At 36.9% G+C, this 13,103-nt stretch overlaps 1 protein-coding gene and 1 long non-coding RNA gene across 2 annotated transcripts in view; one reads left to right on the top strand and one right to left on the bottom strand.

The window, feature by feature from the left end:
- The window catches only part of LOC107221709 (flotillin-2), a 533,503-nt gene that overhangs the window by 234,204 nt on the left and 286,196 nt on the right, over window positions 1-13,103 (bottom strand). The gene's annotated exons all lie outside the window — the stretch shown is intronic.
- Window positions 2,164-7,034, top strand: LOC124292849. Its single transcript, XR_006902788.1, has 3 exons — window positions 2,164-2,278; window positions 2,486-3,755; window positions 3,845-7,034. It is a non-coding gene; the product is annotated as an uncharacterized LOC124292849 (long non-coding RNA).

Genomic DNA, 13,103 nt, shown 5'->3' with positions numbered 1-13,103 from the left:
ATTTCCATAAGGCTCACTATCATCTAAGCCTTTATAAGTTTTGGAATGTTCCAGTGTCTATGCAATTGACATACATTGCCTTCATATTTTTCATGTGATCGTGCAAATATTTCGCACAGAGCATCGACCTCGTGAATTATCGTAGTTTACATTACACTTGTTGATATGATCAGCGATCCACTTTGCACACTCGACAGTATCGTCCTCATTTTTACAAATTCCACAAGCGTTGCAGAGTTTGTATTTGACAATAACATTAAGCACCTTGTCAGTATAATGTTCAATAACACATGATAATCCCAACAACGAATTGAAATCTAGTTTGTACAAGGTGCTATCTCCAAAAACGGTTGGTCTCTCATTGGTCTGATTTGTTGCTTCTTTCGTCATTTCTATTTCTTCTTGTACACTTTTCCTCAAAATCATATCAGGTGATGCTTCTGAAGCAATCAAAATGTATTCGACAATCGCATCGTAGCTAGTCTGCTTCACTGGCGGTACTAGATCTATAAGCCCACAAAGTCTTCTAGCGCATTTCATTCGGATATCGATAAGAGAGTACAATTTGAGGTATGCAGCAAGCTCATTCAATTTTCACTCTGAACCTGAGATCATGAGTAAAGGATTTTGCGAATTTAATTTGTTGTCAACAATTTTTATATATTACGTATTCACTGACAAACGAGGAGAACGTCGCATAATTTAGTAAAATGTAAACGATGGTATTGTTTATGCTCATATCTAAAATCCTTGTTCTTCGCAATGTTTTCGCAAATAAAGTTATGGTACTGTCATCTCTTTTATATTCATGGAGATCTAGTGGGAGTTTTAATGTTTTTTGTCGGGATTTGCGGATCTTATTTCAAAATCTTCCAAAACTGACAAGCATAAAATCAAGCTCATTACTTCACAGTCGATGACACACCGATTCAATTTTATTTTTGAAAAATTCGTTACGACCGCAAATTGGGCACAAAGAAAAATCATTTCCGGAAATTTCGATTTCAAAAGGTTCAACGCTGTGTACCTGCTGGGCAACAAAAGATCAATCGCGAATCTAAGAAATATCAGCTACTGCCACACAGTTGTGCGCTGAGCTCTTCGCACTAATATAATTTTCGTAATTCTTCGAATTTTACAAGATTTATACATATTACTCTTGGCACTCTAAATTTTTAGAAAATCGGAGACAACCGAATTGTTGAGAATCACGCTTGGATACATCGCATACTCATTTTGTGTCACCTACTTAATTTCATCGATTGATATACTCTTTTTATACATTTACAGCCTTTATAATTTCATTTTAAGTCGTTCTTACATTTTACTCTAAATATCCGTATGCATTGCATGCGTATGGCCTTTATTAACTGTTACCCCCGTTTTTGGGAACCACTCGTTCTTTTTATGTTATTCCTATACCTAAATAATATCAACGGCGTTCTTAATACAAACAGGCTTACGGGCAAGTGCTTACTAGAAAGACTACCCCAGAGAACAAGTAGTATCCTGTCAATATTGCAAGCCAACGGTCAAAGCATCTTTACAACGTTTTTATGGCTTAGTCTATTCATCTTAAAAGTGGTCTCTTTTCTCTGTACGTTGCATTTGGTCTATTATTCCTGATACCGAATCCTTGCATATTTTTTGTGTCATTACGAAACGTTTTTCACATGCGTGATCTGCTGTTCTCGCTGCTAAGTTTGAGAAATTTCTTGATAGTGATAATATTGCAGTAGATTATGTACATTGGATCTGGGAGAACATCATTCAATACGGAAAGAACATCTTATCCAACATTACAAGTATAGTCGTTTGATAAAATTAAATACTTGAAACACTTGGAAATATAATGTCACTGTAAGTGACAATGTTTGTTCAATTGAGTATGCAAGGGTGAAAAAATACATTTTGTAGCTTTTAACTTTTTTCTTCGTCCGTGAATAAAGAACCCAAATCTATTTCATGCGCCATGTTTTCTGACATTTATCTGTGTAAATACGCCAAGTTATGTAATGTATTTTCAATAAATACAGGTGTTTACTTTTTAAAATGAATCGATACAAAAAACAAAAAAAAATGTTGCGAAATGTTTGTAACGAGAAATTCCTCCAACCCACTACTTCTATTCAGTTGGTATATGTTCTTTATTGGATCTCATAATTCTATACGACTGAAGTTTGCGTCAATATTGGAGCAGCAGTTGCAGATGTCAAGAGAAAAAAAAACAAAATATTGTTACAACGAGAACAATTTCACCTTGTGACAGATAGTAACAGTAAGTAGTTAAACACTGGGTATTTCTTATTATGAAGGTAGTATGCAAAATGAGATAAATTGAAAAGTAAGAGATATGGGTCAATGGGATTTTGAACATACCCAAAAGGGTATGACGGACTGGAGTAGTTATTATTATTGTTGTGATTGTCGATGACATCTTCATAGTCTTTGTCATGGTTATTGTTATTATTATTTTTATTGGAAGTGCGGGCCGATGGAAATATTGGGAAATCCTGCGCCGTAAAACCATGCTGTTTCGTATGCCAAGAAGTAAAGAAGACGGATACCTCAGGCAGCCCTGACAGAGTGCAGGATGAAGACGAAGACTCGGCAATGATAACGTTCAACGTTGTCCAAGGTAGCCTGCATCGGTGTCAGGTCGCTCATGATCTACTTTCGTGTATCGCGCAGCGCCAGGACGCGGATGTGTTCATCATCAGTGAGCAGTACCAGTACGGAATGAGAATAATACCACGGTTACCTGGGTTCAGGGTGCAGATCCAAAGAGGGTAAGCGGACACGGAGTAGGGATCAATCATATCTGATTAAAACTGGGCGAATTCACTTTCGCCAGTGCCTACCTTGCGCTGAACTGCACTGCGCTAAAATTCCATCAGAAGTTTACTAGGCTCGAAGACGCACTAACAATGACAGAGCTACCCAGCGAGCTCATCGCCATCGGGAACTTCAATGTGAAGAGGCCAAGTGGGATTCGCCTATAACGTACACGAGGAGACGTCTGACATTGGAAATCGCTGCAGGACTCGACTTGACGGTAGCGAATAGATGAGATAGGACAAAGTTGTGGTGACCGGGATATGTAGGATCGATACTGGACTTGATGCTTGTATTGAACAGGGTACTGCAGACTGATAGGGCTTGGCGGCTGTTAGAAGACTATGCGGTAAGTGATCGTCAGTAAATCCGCTTCTGTAGGGGTGTTGGTCGTCGTCGAGTCCAAAGACGCCGGGCGCTTGCGTTGGAATCTGAAGAAACTAGACGAACATAGTTTCGTTACAGGATTCAAGGACACACGCAATCCTATAGAGAACATACTGGATGACCTCACAGAACGAAGTAAGGTAGAAGCCGTGGCGGTATTCACTTACTGAAATGGCAAACCACTTTGAAGAGCAGTCAAAAATCGCTTGATATCAGTTGAAATCATTGCAATCACTTGAGTGAGTACCCCCGGTACGAACCTTAGGTACAAAATATTGTGGAAATTCAACGCATCGAAATGCGGCCATGTACCCGCGCTTTTATGTGTTGGATTCAAACTCATTCATTACATGGGCTTTAACTGCTGAGGCTTTACATCATCAGTGATGAAGTTTTTTAAATGATGGACATCGTGGTGGAGTTGTGGACGTCTTTCGTAACCCATGGGTAACTTATGTCAAGCATCAATATACTGAGAATATTCTTCCATCCCTGGTGCTCAAGATATCCCGCCACCAACAAATTTCTTCCTAGTAAGCCTTTAATCTCCGCTTTTCACGAACACATGACGTAGGGTCATAAAATATTCTTCTCTAAAAGAACATATGAATTTTATTGTCAGATCTGAAAGGAAGTACGTCTGGAGCAGCAGCGATTGCATCGATCGACCAAAGCGTCTTCAATTCAATACAAACTTGATTTTCGTGCTTTTAATTTCTACCTTAAAACATATAACGGTGACCTAGCCAAATCGAGAAATCAATCTACGTAGTACTGCGTCAGGGGGACCTTCCCATATTACTTTGTGAGATTTGCCTACAATAGATCAGATTACAGTTCACTACCTGTTTGGTCGAGACGCCTACAACATAACTTGATGAATTGCTGGGAGTTTTTTGTAAAGAAATGTATAGGCGACGATAATGTTCAACAATGGTATATATTAAAAACAAATTATGAGAGGTGATGCACATAATGATTTATGATTAGAGCTTGTTAGGTTGAGATTGTAACTCGAGAGTATTTTGAGATACGTTTATATTGTTCGCGGGGTACGTACATTCGACATGAGGATATAAGGAAAATTTCAGGGATACGGAGTTGAGATTGTGGTAGTGAAAAAACAGATGTAGTTCCGTCTGTACGGACAGGGGGTAGGAGAAGATTCGAAAGTGTGACGAAAGGAAATCACATGGAAATGGAAAGTCCCGAGGGTTATGAAAAGGCATTTGACGTGATAGATTCTTGGAAGGATATTTGCTGTGGGGAGGTATACGAGTACAACTCTGTGAACGGAATACAACTTAATAAGTCTTAGATAGTAAACAAACGAATCATTCAATCTATCGTGGAAGACACCATGACTTACGGCAATATAGATATGAGAAATTTATGTAGTAAAATTCCACTCATTTTTTCGTTTTCTTTACAGAAAAAGAAAAGTTTTCCCACTCTGTGTCCACAGTTTGTTTATTGGAATATATATTTAACCTAAATGAATACAATGCCAACAGAATCAACCTTGTATAGTTTAGTGGAGTTATTTAGTTAGGTTTCCCGAAACATTCTGTTTCGCCTACGTTTATCAATTAACTTAATCGGATGTATCTTCCGCCACATTGTACTCAATACCATTTAAATACGTTTTGGCCAAAGGGCGACCACGAGTTGAGCTGTAAAGTCAGAAGTGAATGCTTGCAAAAATTTGACAGTAAAGAAAACTCATTCCGTTCTTCTTTTCGGAGGCATGTATTCATACCGGTTTTATCATTCTCAACAGCAGTTGAGATACATCTTGTTTCAGAAACAATATTAGTTCAAAGCAATAACTTGAAAATGCACAAATTAACGTGAAGTGATCATTTTATGTAATTCAAGCATGTTCAACGATTTTTTAATGTTTGTATTGCATACTTGAAGCAGCCGTTTCTACGACAGTAAAGAAAAAGGCATTAAAAGGTCCCAGTACTTTAAAATGCTAAATTTTATACTTCACGCATGTGCATTCGCTTTTGAAACACAAGTTTGAAAAAAAACCCAAAAAATTGTCAACCATACTGTTGTTACATAAATTTTCGTGTACAGCAAGGAGGCAAGGTTTTTTTTACGACTAGCTTATTTGCGATACTGGGGTTCGTCTCATGCATTCGCACTTGTCTACGATTTATCACAAACTCAAACCCGGCGTTCATAGACCTAGTTTGCCTCCTTGATGCACAATATACTATTATTGAAGTGGGGATTTTAAAAGGTGTGGAGTTTGGCGCGAAGAGATATTGCTGATAGTCTTTCAAGGTCGGTGCAAAGTGAATTTTAAACACTGAAGCCCATGTTTTACATTGGTGTTGAACCAGCTGTTGAAGAAAGCAAGCAGCCGGATGATGCAAGAATAAAATAAACAGTCCATCTGTCAAGTTAATATACTTAAAACGTTAACGTATGACAGGTGACATAAATACAAAAATAGCCAAGTTTTAAAAAATAAACGCGTGGTCTTAGCACCTGATGGTAAAATTTCACAATACTTATCCTGAAAATTGAGGAACATAGATAAAATCTGTGTTTCAGCTCTGGCAGGTTGATAATTAATTATGACCGTAAGATAACCTACTCGTAAACAGAGTACATAATACGTTAACAAGTTACATGAGTTGATAGTGTTAGTTGGACGTTGAGCCAGTATTGGGTATGATAAACGCTGCTATGAAGTTGTGAAGAAGCAAAACTGCTGGTATTTCATCTTTTCGGCTTTTGTTTGCTAGCCATTAATCTAGTTTCAAGAATGCGATGGTTATTCGATATGGTACGGGTACATTTCATAATCATGAATTTGACTGTTGTGAGATACAGCTAAGGTGTGGAAGCAGTTGATTTGGTGCCAGCGTCAAGTAGTGGCGAAAGGTGGAAGAATCGGGAGTGAGTAGGATCAGGCTTGATAGAAAAATTTGATTTAGATGAGAAAAATGGAAAGTGGTAACAAGAAAAGAAGCTCGTTTCATAAAGGTAATGGCAATACTGGACGGATGACCAACACAACTCGGTCAATAACGTTATGCTGGAAGGAAACCGTCACTCACGAACTTTACTATTATGTTTAAAGGTTTCAAGTTGTGAGCTAAACCTATTCACGATTAGCAAACGGTGAGAAGTTATAGTAATTCTCACCTGTGAAATTTGCCAGAGCCGAGTTTGTTCTCAGTAAAGAACAACGCGTAACAGAGATGACTTTGAGCCCAAGGGAAGAGTGTCTTATTCTCCCAGTTTTGCTGAGTATTTATTGTCTGTCAAGTAATGGATACTTCGAAGAAACAACCTAACTGGAAGTAACTATTCCACAGCGAACTCCACAGAGGAAAGTAATAACCATCATGCATGGGTGAAATATGACCTGCTTTTAGGGGATTCCTTATCGGCAACCAGCGATAGGAAATCCAAGGTTATAAATTCAATTGTCAACGACATCAAAATTTTTACCGCCCTTAACTGCAACTCGAATTGCAATTGTGATCAATTTGTTACTATAATAAAAAGCTGCATAAACGAATTAAACGCATTTTCTGATATGAATACAAAACTTTTGAATCACGTTCGCGACGTAATCAAATGGTTCCCTTGGATAATATTTTTCGGAGTAAGAAATGCATTTATTGACATGGAGCACGTACCGGGTCTAAGCGTGGAGTCACCTCGGCGCCTATATATAGGCAACTGGCCGTTACAATTTCGTTTCTCACAATTAGATGGCAAACTGTATTTCTAGTTGCCTACGTGCAGGCGTTGAGGTGGCTTGTTTCCACGTTTAGACCCGGTACATCTAGCTGGAACCCCCACAATATCAGATCAAATTTTGATTGATTGCACAATTGAGAGCTAATGAGAGGATAATTAAATTCCCTAAACCCGTATTAAATGAGCCTTATTTAAAAAAAAAAAAAACTTTTGGCAGTGCTAGCTCGACGTCGAGTTGGAATCGCGCAACAACAAAATATAGTCTGAAACCTGTCCAAGCGTTGTAGCTTGTCCACTGAAAAAAAATCAAAATCTGTTCAGTAGCTCTAGAGCTATGAGGTAACAGGTACACAAAAAGACTTTAAGTTTTACACAATGTATAAGACAAGAGGTGAGAAGAAGATAAGAGATTCATTCTTTTCATTTCCTTTCCCTTTTCTCCATTTACAAATTTTCAAATTTACAAATAATTTTTCTATACACTTCGATTCAAACTCAAACGCATACTTGTCGCCTGTCACAAAGTATAAATGGATTTATTAAAATGCAATTTTTTTTTTTTGGACCTAATTTTGCCCGTACGTTATGTTGAATAATAACATAACTTCGTATAAGATAATAAAATGAATGATCAAGAAGTTTGTTATTTAGTTTTGTAGCAATCGTCCGATTCGACATGAAGTACTTTTCTGTTACCGAGTGCACCACAGCGATAGAAGCAATAACTATATCTCATTACGACTGACTCGTTCTTCGGTAGCCCAGACTTGACATCTGGTACATATTCTCGTAAGAACATTAAATTTCAGACATTCGGAATCCTATAGGCATTACGTATGCTCCTGATGGTGAAAGTTCCTACGTTGACCACCAACCAAGTCTGCAGTCGAATTAAAAAATGGCAGACCGTAAGGTTCGTTCTAAATTCACCCACCTGGAAAGGCGAATCTGCCCCGTTTTTAACCCTAAGAGACGTAAACTACAAGATCACGAAGTAGTAACAGCTCGCTCAAATACGATGGACGATCAGAGTGAAGAAGTACAGTGTAGATTGTGGCGAACGTAAAGAAGAGGCTTCTACCGCTAATACTAAGGTACCCTAACAGGTACCAAAAAGGCATAATGTGTTCATCCCATCGGATACCACACTTTAAACGAACACAGGTGTTTAGCATTCGTCGTAGTTTACTAGATACATTGGGTGCCAGTAAGTGACAGGAGACTAATTGTAAAAATTGAGGAAGGCGACAAAGCTGAAGTTGGTAACGTCAACGTAACGAAACAGCATGGAATAACTCGTTGTACAATTTTAGAACGACTTTCAAGGAGACTGTTTTTTGAAAATGTGAACATGTTTTCATTGTGATGATTTACTAGCTGAATTTTAGATAATCCTGAAGGTGTGATCTAACGATTTTCCTAAACAAGCATCGGTAAAGTAACGTTATTAGCCTCATGGAAGGCAAGAGTTGTGCAAATGCGGAAACACAGTTTAATACGACAATGATGGGAGAAATCAAGAAAAGCTGGTATCCCATCCAATGATACTGGTAATAATACAAGAACAGATGACTGACGCAATACTGTAAATAATACAATTGTATATTGTATGATGCTTTGTGATTGTTTGACGAGGCATTTGTTTATGTTCTTTGCTGTTATGTTTGACAATTTCAGATCTGTATGACAAACTTACTCGCCAGTAACAGATCGTTCGAAGTTATAAGAAGAATTCCGCCTGTCGAATCATCCAGAATCCAGTGTCTTCTTAACATCGAATACCGAGTAATGGCAATAGCTTTGTGTTCAGAGCAGGCTATTTTTCTCTCAAGCTTTTGCTGAGCATTTTTCTTTATCCGCTTATGGATACTTTGCAGGAATCCCACAATCAGAAATTACTTTTCTCGAACAGATCCTGCAGGAAAAAATTGGCCGCCTGCGATTTGACTGTAATTTTTTTCAATGGGTACTACGGAACGAACGAATCATTCGAACAGTTTAGAATTGAAATGTTCACCCCTATTTTCCAAGTTACACGAGGGTAAAATTTATAAAGAAGAGCCAAAAATCGAAATCCCACTCTCCTTCAAACGGTCATATCTTCGGTTATATTTATCCTAGAGACTTCATTCAAAAATCATTTAAAAGCTATTGAACGAAACTATTTACATATCTATTTAATTCTGCGATAACGAAGAATTCCATTTCCTACAAGCAAACATATATTATTCAAACGTGGTTTTCAAGGCGAGTGACGCGAAGTATCTGAAGGGTATGTTTTCACAACGAATTCAATAATTGGATACATTTATTGTACTAAAAAAAGAGCTAAAATAATATACAAGGGTAGCCAAAGATGTTTCACTGGCTGCAAACGGCGTTTCTACTCTATTAAAAAAGATTTAGTTTCACACTTTTAGTCGAAATGAAGTTGGGAAAATGGAAGAAACGGACAACGCTTACTGACAGGAGGGTTTAACATTAATTTACAAATAATTTAACTTACTCTCTTTTAGAAGAATACGCATGAATTTTTGTGTCATGGAGTTTCAATATTAAATTTGCCGATACGTTCTTATGAAAGAATACCTAGTTTTCTGAGGGCTACGTCCTTCTGGTTTATAGCCCTCGATATTATTCGCTTCATGTAGGCCGTAAACTTCCATTTGCGGTAAAGATACCGAGTTGGATCTCGTGAGCGCTTAAAAATACTTTTTACATCTTATTACCTGTGGTCACATAAAAAAAGTATTGGTTTTAGTTAAAAATGATTTTTTCTAATTTTAATAAAACTTTACGTTTCCGTCGGTCTGTATGTCGATCTATTCCAACGATGATCTCGAAAACGGCTGAATGAAAAAATCCGAAACTTATTAAACTTTGCACTCGAATGATAAGCATAAAAAATTACCATATCCTGTTTTCGTAGACCGTATGTTTCTATTAAAAAAAAAATCATAACATTTGAAGGACTCTGACATAACTCATACAACGTTTATATAAAAATCTGTAAAAATTGCTGGTAAGCGAATAAAATAGTGCAATAAGAAACAGTATCATAACAAATGAACGAACCATTTTATGAAAAAAACAAAAAAGAATTTTAAAGACAAAAGATTTCTAACATACTTGATGATACTTCCAATAATTGAATTGGTTTGCACAGCGTTGAAAAATACCGCCAAAAAGTACTACTTTCACGGGTTTTTGTAAATGTACTTACCGTACGTCTCTATTGAATTCGTTGATCCTTTTCAGAAACTAAACTTTCATCGCTCAAAACAGACGTATCCTGGAATTTAACTAGAATCGTAACAGAGAAGTGAACTTAGACAATGTTCCTACATTGAACACATTCACAACTTTACTTTGAAATTTGGTGCGTTTGAAGAGAAAGGTAACCGGCGGATCTGTTCAGAGTAAATCCTGCCGTCGCGGCGTCGAGGCGAAGCAAAGTGCGCTAATGATGGTTTCATGCTTCGTGGTAAAATGTCTTTTCATTTTTTACCTCGTGCCGTTTCTGCTAAACATTTCGTTAATTCGACCAAGCTGTGCCCAGTCAGCGATTGAAAATGAACCATTAGCTACTGTTTCCCAGAGCATTTTACGGAGCAAAATACAGAATACCATTCGAGGTAGCAATATATGGTCCTTTCTCGGAGTTCCTTATGTGCAACCAAAATAAAACTCTATAATTCAGAAACCGTTTATTGATCCATTTCCGTAAAATATTCGGAGTCATTCACTAATTTCGAAGCCCTACCGATAATCGCCATAGACGAGTATTTCCGTAGCCGAACATGCTTTGTTAGGTTTTTGTCTCATTATTGTGATTTAATTTCACTATTTGACGACTGTAAAATTTCAAGTTCAACGTTTTGCCGAAATGCATTGATTTTTATTTGATTTCCAAGCCCAATATGACTAAACAGTTGTTTTCTTACGCTAATCGAATTTTGTTTCATCTGAAAAACGCAGCGATTAATTGTATTATAGTTTTCGTTGTCAAGTGGAATCTAATTTATGAAATTCAAATGCACAATACTCCTGGCAAATGATGTTATTGTGAGAAAATCCATTCTTTATTACATAAATAAAACAACATTTTTCGCTGTGTTTTACACGAATACACATATTTGCATCATAATTAAGTAGACAGTTATACTATGGCTGAATTTTAATCATGTGCAATGTTCTTTTATAGCGAGTGTATAAAGAAGCAATTACGAATACCGAAATTTATCTTCACCGACTTGTATACTTTATCATCTATTCTGACTGTTAATAAAGATTGAGAAATATTTCCAAACTTTCATATCACCTTTTTGTATTTTTTTCAAGAGTGGGTCAAGATATTTAATAAAACTCACATAATTCTACGGTTTTTTGTTGTTTATTTCGGAAGCCTTCACTCGACCGTTACATTTCTTAGCGTCGCTTTTTTCATTGCTCTCTCGATCTTCCGCGCTCGGGCAGCATTCAACACCACACCAGCATGTCAACCTTACACATTTTAGATTCGCTAATCCAGTTGCGGCCAATGGTTGGAACAGGACTCGAAACGCTACCCATGATGCGAATACTTGTCCTCAGTTATCGAAAGATCATGTCATCGTGGGGCACGAGGACTGCCAGTATCTAAATATTTCTGTCCCACAGGTACAAATTTTAAAATGAGATGAAAGCTTTGAAACTACAACTGCCGTTGATCGAATCGAATTTACTTGAAAAAAATATTCATTTGACTCACAGTCAGACAAAAATTGAAGGACCGTAAATTTCAGTTACAATAACATTGGTATTGATGACTTTGATTGCATCAGATTATTAAATTATTTTACTATGGATAGCTGTCAAGGGAATATTGTTTCAACTAAATTCAGCCCGACCAACTTTAGTTACACTTCCAAATTTTCGTTATATCAAATATCTCTCCTTAACTGCACTATAAGCTTTGTACATCGTTAAGCTTCGGAGAATAGTTTAAAACGTAATATAACCGTTATGCTCAAGTTGAAACTATTTTTGAGATCAAAAACGCATCAAATATCTAGGGTGACACGTATTTGATGCTACTTCTAAGAAATAAATTACATATGCTACATAATGCATTTTCAACTATAGTTTATATTTGGAGCCGATTTTACCTATAATTTTGACATCTAATTAATATTCTTATGCAAAAATGTATTCAAAAATTCTAAAATTCATGCAAAATATTCTATAACCAGATTTGAAAATAATATCTTTCACGTGTCTCAAAATTTATTGTGCGGATCAGTACAAATCCATACAGTAATAGTTTCAATCCATGTAACTTTGTTTATAACTGATTATCAACATTGTACGGGCTACGAAAAATATAGGTACCATATTTGTACTGACATTGCAGTCTTCCTTGTGCGCCGAATAATTTTTTTAAAATTAGTAATAAGTAAGACATCTTTTTACCACTATTTAGATTTTTTTAACCAGTGATATGTTCATAAGTACCAATCAGCCACGAATAACAATTATGTTCACACAATGTCGAGATTGGTTGCAAATACATACTGGAATGTTATATCAAGTTTCTGTTACAACTTTTGTCACTTTTTACGATAAACTGTTTTGAAAATATGTTGTTGAGGATTTTTCGACATGTTTCTGACCTTGAATATGGTTGTAAATCGAAATTAACCGTTAACCAATTATGTTCGACAATTTCCTAAATTGCGAATACTTTTGAAAGTACAAAAACTGTGTTTCGTTAGAATAATAGTCCCGACGACAAATTTGACAATATTGCAAAATGGCCTTCGGCATGTTGAAATTACTTGATTCCACCAAGTTTCTCATACATCTCCAGATTTCAGAAGTCGAAAGAAGCTCACAATTAGTACTACTTTCGGTGATGGTGTTTAATCATGGCGGAGCAATCAAGGAGGGAAGTTCTCTTTCAACACGTCACAACACCGAATTTATCCTCGATAAAAACGTGTTACTTGTCACAACGAACTACCGCCTAGGCGCGCTAAAATTTTTGAATACCGGAGACGCAGTGGCGTCTGGAAATTGGGCGCTCAAGGAACAATTCCTGGCGTTGCCCACACGGAAAAAAAACCCTACTTGGGTGTAAATTCGTACCCCCAACTCACAGATAATGCTAATTT

This window comes from Neodiprion lecontei, chromosome 2, assembly GCF_021901455.1.
Source record: "Neodiprion lecontei isolate iyNeoLeco1 chromosome 2, iyNeoLeco1.1, whole genome shotgun sequence".
Lineage (NCBI taxonomy): Eukaryota > Metazoa > Arthropoda > Insecta > Hymenoptera > Diprionidae > Neodiprion > Neodiprion lecontei.
This window is presented reverse-complemented; position numbering and strand designations above follow the sequence as displayed.